We start from the raw sequence: 7,077 nt of genomic DNA, 5'->3' as shown, positions 1-7,077 counted from the left end.
GTGATATATTCAAGAGAAAAAGCTTCACAAATTGAGCAAGTCAGTAAGGCGTTGCTCAACCTCTGGCCTTTATACAAGCAGTTCTTCCGCTCGGCAATGATTGATAGAGTTGTTGGATGTGCTCCTGAGAGATATCGCGCCAAATCCTGTCTAATTGGCACGTTAGCTCATCACAATCCCGAGCTGGTTGGAGGGTCCTGTATACAACGTTTCAAGCGTTCACAATTGAGGAGAGGTCCGGTAACTTTTCCGGCCAAGGTGGGTTTTGGCAAGCAAGAACGCAAGCAATAGAAACTCTCGCCACCTGCGGGCAAGCATTATCTCGCTGAAATATAAGCGCAGGATAGCTTGCCATGAAGACGTTTAGAATATCATCGACGGACCGCTGTGCTGTAAGGGTACCGCGCATGACAACCAAAGGAGTTCTGCTATGAAAAGAAATGACACCCCCGACCATCGTACCTGCTTCTCGAGCCGTATGGCGGGCAACAGTCGGGTTGATATCCCACCGCTATACAGGGCGTCTCAAGACATGTTTTCACTGATCATCGAGGCACAATGCGAAGCGGGATTCATCACTGAAGACAATTCTATCCCAGTCAATGACATTCCAGGCCGAAGACGTGTCTGGCGGCGCCGCGGACAGTGGTGGGATACCAACTTGACTGTCGCACTCCATACAGCCCGACACTAGGAGTGATGGTGTGGAGTGCCATTTCTTTTCATAGCAGGACACCTTTGGTTGTCAACCACGGCGCCCTTACAGGACAGCGGAATGTCAACGAAATTCTACGCCCCGTCTTGTTGCCCTTTATGGCAGGCCGTCCTGGGATTACAGTTCAAGAAGATAATACTCGCGTGCACACGACGAAAGTTTCTACTGTTTATTTTCGTACTTGTCAAACCCTACCTTGGCCAGCAAGGACGCCATGTCCGTCTCCAATTGAGAACGTCTGCAGCATTATTCGCAGGGCCCTCAACCAGCTCGAGATCGCGACCATCTAGCTAACCAACTGGACAGAATTTGGCATGATATCTCTCACGACGACGTCGAACAACTGTATGAATCAGTGCCAAGCCGAATAACTCTATACATGAGGGCCAGAGGTGGAAAAACGCGTTATTGACTTGCTCAATTTGTTAAGCCCTTTCTCTTGAATAAATCATCCAATTTTTCTAAAATTGTAATCATTTGTTTGACTGTACATGTACATCACATCCACCGATTTCCGTCCTCTTCTGACAATTTCTTTATGGTGCGTTGCTCTGTTTTTCGTGTTAGAGTGTATTTAAAGAATGGCGTAAAAAGCAACATAAAATACATCTAATATCACAAATATTAATGATAAATGCAGCAATAATTAAAATTACACATCCGGAGTCTTCTTTAACTCAGACTGTAAACACAGCTTCGTAAGAGAATTTTCCCTGTCAGGCTATGGCGTTGTTCTGCTTTTGAGAACAGTGCTTCAGAGTTTGACTACGTGGCCCTACAGCATAAATACACCGCCCGCCAAACATGTGAAACCCCCAGTAGACATAATCGGATGTCAGCGTAACTTCGTACACGTTCACACGATCGGTGGGCACGTAAATTATCCAAAGTTGCAATTCTTGTGACAGAACAGTCACCAGAGTTTTTAAAATGACATCAAATTCACCATTGACTGTAGAAATTATTTATTTCACATCTCCAGTTTCGGTCTTTGGCAATTTTCAAGTAATACTGCAAAATATTTTGCTTCAGCAAATGTCAAACTTTAAAATCAGTCGACATGTATACATGCCATCGTCAAAAATAGACCTTTTTGCTGTAGAAATACAGTACCATTTGAAAATACTCCAAAGGCCGAAATTGTAGTTGTGGAAAAAAATAATTTCTGCAGTCAATGGTGAATGGTGATGTCCTTTAAAAGATTCTACTTAACTGTGAACCCCGACAATGAGAAGTTCATCAGCCGCCAGACTGCATTAGTGGTGTTCATGTTTAGTTACGACAGCATCCACGCAGGACATTCTTAAATCACTAGAAGAAAACAATAAGAAGCTTTCTTTCACAACATTTCATGAACTAATAATGAAACTTGACTGTGTAACTTGTAGTGAAAAGTGAACAACAGCACTCGAAGATTCATTCTGAATCATCATGATTGCTTTGTGACACTCATGTTAGATGAGACACACGTTAAAGGAGCCATGTCATATGAATCAACTATTCTTGCGGCAACTGAACATCTATTTATGGTGCAAGGTGCAATTTCATCGTTTAAAGAGGTTGTTAATACCGGTATCTCGTCAGTGAAAAGAATGACTGCTGACCAATTCGACTGCTGACCAGCTGTTCAGAGTAATGGAATAAATATTGACTGGACTGGGAGACTTAGATTTAGAAGTTATTTGCATGGTTTCTGACAATAATTGAATTAATAGAAAAGCTTTTGTAATTTTGCAAATTCACCACAACTTAGTACTGCTTATCCGCGCCCTTTTGATCATTCCAGACCCTTGTTTTATGTTTCAGACACTGCACATATTTTTAAGTGCATCAAAAATAACTTGAATCTGAAAGATGAATTTCTGACATTTTCCTACCCCAGTTTTGACAACACATCTGTAAGAATGCAAGTTTGTTTCCTGCAGTTAGGTCCTTATTTGATATTGAAAGCAACAAATTATTAAAATTTATGTATGGTTTCCTACAAATAACACTGAAAATTATAAAGGAAATGTTGAATTCATTAGTATTATAAGAACATGTTGGAAAAATTTGGGTGTTAAGTTCCTTTTGAAGTGACTTAAACTTAGGGAGGAAACCTAAAAGCCTCTAACAAGCCATAAGGATGATGAAGGGTGTAAATTTCTAGAATTTTTTTTAAATTGGCTTCACAGCTGGAGCTCCATGAATTGGTCAACTGGTAAGATCAGTAAAGAAACACACTCTACACTTACACATACATCATAGAAATTATTAGAAGTGAGAACTTAAAATGTATCAGATTTGGACTGTATCGATGGCTGTGCGGATCCCAGTACCATGTGTCAAAAGGCAAATATTTGAGTCAGAGAAAAATTTGAGATTATCAACTTTGTTAGGGCTCTTTTTGCAAAGTGACTCAACTAAGAAAATTTTAATTAGATGTACACAAAGTTATGACTAGTTTGAATGTCTTGATTTACTTTCGGGTATTGAACATTTGTAGCTTAAGTGTCAGTTAGTGTGATTTGGAATTTATTAGGCCAGGTTTACCGGTGGTTGCATTCACTGTTGGATATTGCCATTACAGTACACCAAAGAAATTAAAGAGTAGCAGCTGTGCTCAGTTTCTAACAATAGATAAGCAGCCAGAATGTGGTGCAGGGCATAAACTTATTACAGCTCTTGTCAGAGGTGACTTGTGAAATTTTCAGAAAGTGCCACGCCTTATTGTAATGCATTCTTTCTGTTGGATGCAAAAGCTGTAATGAAATGAGCACTGCGTGTCCAAAACCAATGGCAGACACCAAGTAAATTAATTCTTGACTGTATCATGGGCTATGTTGATTTTGCAGTAGGTATCTGTGACAAATGTTCAACACTGGAATCGTAGAAATCTGTTGTATGTACAATTGTAAGTTTTTGCTTAGTAACTATTGTAAAAAGGAAAAATGACAATGTGTATGGGTTATTAAACAATTCTTGCAGGAGGACAGATTTTAAACAAAGAAACTAAAAAGATAAGTCCACAATTTTCATTAATAGTTATTCATTTTCGTGAATTTAGTAAATGTAAGCTTTTGATGCTAACTATAAGAGGTTTACACATTTATTTCTTCATAGCTAATGTTACAAAGCTTTCAGTACAGAGAGCATATACCTTTTGTCTACTATATCACTCTTATATGTATTGCTTAGTGTGGGTGTGGGATGGTGTGAGTGAGGTGGTTTTTTTTTTTGTGTTTGGTCGTTGCGGACGTCACATGACATCACATCCGTTCAAGTTCATTTGTTGATCCTACCACTCAGTCTTTTTTTTTTTTTCTTTTTTTACAGAGGCTCTCTGACCAAACAGGCTGAGCTACAACACCGGCAGAATATGTGGAACACTTCGCGATTTTTAGTGTCATCCTTGCTCTGGGGCCGTGCTAATCTTCTCTGTATAATTCCAATTTTAGTATCTGTACCGCCGAAGAGAGTACGTGGTGATGGACACGCAACACCCAGTCCCCTGCCGGGAATCGAGCTGTTAGTTGGTGAGAGGGAGGGCAGTTAAGTACATCTAGTCATAGCTGTTTGCATTTTTTTTTTAATATTTAGTTTCTGATATTTACCAGACCATTTTAGATATGTACATTTTCTGTTATCGCTGGCACAGTTTATTCCCATTCCTGTGACTTGTTGCTGGTGTGAGACGTCATGGTGTTATGTACTACGCCAAATGTCAAATGAATTGTTACATACTTATGTGTCCTGATATGTTATCTGATTTGCGTTAAAGATTCTACAGCTCATATGCAGCCCTTTCACATATAATACACTACTGGCTATTAAAATTGCTGCACCACGAAGATGTCGTGCTACAGACGTGAAATTTAACCGACAGGAAGAAGTTGCTGTGGTATGCAAATGATGAGCTTTTCAGAGCATTCACACAAGGTCTGCGCCGGTGGCGACACCTACAACGTGATGACATGAGGAAAGTTTCCAACCGATTTCTCATACACAAACAGCAGTTGACCGGCGTTGCCTGGTGAAACGTTGCTGTGATGCCTCGTGTAAGGAGGAGAAATGCATACCATCGCGTTTCTGACTTTGATAAAGGTCGGATTGTAGCCTATCGCGATTGCGGTTTATTGTATCGCGACATTGCTGCTCGCGTTGGTCGAGATCCAATGACTGTTAGCAGAATATGGAGGTTAATACGGAAAGCCGTGCTGGATTGCAACGGCCTCGTATCACTAGCAGTCGAGATGACAGGCATCTTATCCGCATGGCTGTAACGGATCGTGGAGCCACGTCTCGATCCCGGAGTCAACAGATGGGGCCGTTTGCAAGACAATAACCATCTGCACGAACATTTCGACGACGTTTGCAGCAGCACGGACTATCAGCTCGGAGACCATGGCTGCGGGTGCCCTTGACGCTGCATCAGAGACAGGTGCGCCTGCGATGGTGTACTCAACGACGAACCTGGGTTCACGAATGGCAAAACGTCATTTTCTTGGATGAATCCAGGTTTTGTTTACAGCATCAGGATGGTCGCATCCGAGTTTGGCGACATCGCAGTGAACGCACATTGGCGTGTATTCGTCATCGCCATACTGGCGTATCACCCGGCGTGATGGTATGGGGTGCCATTGGTTACAGGTCTCGGTCACCTCTTGTTCGCAATGACGGGACTTTGAACAGTGGACGTTACATTTCAGATGTGTTACGACCCGTGGCTCTATCCTTCATTCGATCCCACCGTGCGAGGTGGCGCAGTGGTTAGCACACTGGACTCGCATTCGGGAGGACGACGGTTCAATCCCGCGTCCGGCCATCCTGATTTAGGTTTTCTGTGATTTCTCTAAATCGCTAGAGGCAAATGCCGGGATGGTTCCTCTGAATGGGCACGGCCGACTTCCTTCCCCATCCTTCCCTGATCCGATGAGATTGATGACCTCGCAGTTTGGTCTCTTTCCACAAACAACCCAACTCATTCGATCCCTGCGAAACCCTACATTTCAGCAAGATAATGCATGACAGCATGTTGCAGATCCTGTACGGGCCTTTCTGGATACAGAAAATGTTCGACTGCTGCCCCGTCCAGCACATTCTCCACATCTCTCACCATCTGAAAACGTCTGGTCAATGGTGGCCTAGCAACTGGCTCGTCACAATACGCCAGTCACTACTCTTGATGAACTGTGGTATCGTGCTGAAGCTGCATGGGCAGCTGTACCTGTACACGAAATCCAAGCTCTGTTTGACTCAATGCCCAGACGTATTGAAACGTCCCCTTAGAAAAATTGATGAATTACTGTGCTGATGAACTTCTTACATTATTTGAGCAGAACTTAACGTCCTCAGACATTTCGCTCTTTACCTATTCTGATCAACACTAAACTGACACACAATATTTTTAGCGCAACGCAATCTGACTTTTGATAATCCCTACAAAAGAATGGCGCTGGCCAACATTAACCTATACCTTTCACAAATCACTTACCTCACAAAAATCTTCGTTACTCGAACTACTGCAATACATCGAGCGCCACTAGTGCCAGATAAATAAAAGATTCAAACTACTAAAGGCACTAACTACTGATAGGCATAGTTAGCTAATGAAAGTTTTCGATAGAGAACGAACAATGTATTTACCTTAATAGTGTTCACAAGTCATCATATATATATATATATATATATATATATATATATATATATATATATATATATATATATATATATATCAGTTCATGATATCCAATACTACAAATTTACTCTTTCTGACGGACACATGTCCAGATCGTCCGCTCTCAAAATTCTGCCATCTCTCTCCCCACATCCACCACTGCTGGCGCCTCGCCTCCAACTGCGCAACGCTACGTGCTGTTCACATCCAACTGCCCAACACTACAATAGCAAATTCCAGCAATGCAAACCAGCCACAGACTGCACACAGCACAGTCAGTGATTTTCATACAGAGCGCTACGTGGCGTTACCAACATGAAAACCTAAACAGCCTACTTACAGTATCAAGGCCGTTATTACGGCCAGAGTGGTTGTTCTGGGTCTAACATTCTGCGTGGTGTCTGTTCTATATCGTGTCTCCCTACCACTTTCGCGCAACGACGCTCTGAGCGTGTTTTTTAGGGAATTAACTAGTTTGAACCTGGGACCTGTTGCTGGTAAGGAGACGCCAGACCACACGTGACATGTAGAATTCAGAAGAGTACAGTGAGACTAGCGATGATATAACCAAATACTTAATGATTTCAGCGTCAGCTCCACTGTACTCCCTGTAAAAGAATCTTAATACTAACTAAATTTAGTAGAAGGGGTTCAAGGCTTTCCGATTTTTAGTTAGCTGGTAACATAACGTCGAAAAAGCAGTTAA

General features: G+C 42.0%; 1 non-coding gene across 1 annotated transcript; it reads right to left on the bottom strand.

Moving 5' to 3' along the window:
- Positions 1-4,069: 4,069 nt before the first annotated feature.
- LOC126186565 (U6 spliceosomal RNA) lies at positions 4,070-4,176 on the bottom strand. The gene has a single exon (XR_007537636.1). It is a non-coding gene; the product is annotated as a U6 spliceosomal RNA (small nuclear RNA).
- Positions 4,177-7,077: the final 2,901 nt, after the last annotated feature.

Source organism: Schistocerca cancellata, chromosome 4, assembly GCF_023864275.1.
Source record: "Schistocerca cancellata isolate TAMUIC-IGC-003103 chromosome 4, iqSchCanc2.1, whole genome shotgun sequence".
NCBI classification, from domain to species: Eukaryota; Metazoa; Arthropoda; class Insecta; order Orthoptera; family Acrididae; genus Schistocerca; species Schistocerca cancellata.
Note: the sequence above shows the minus strand (reverse complement) of the source record. Positions and strands in the feature narration are given on the sequence as shown.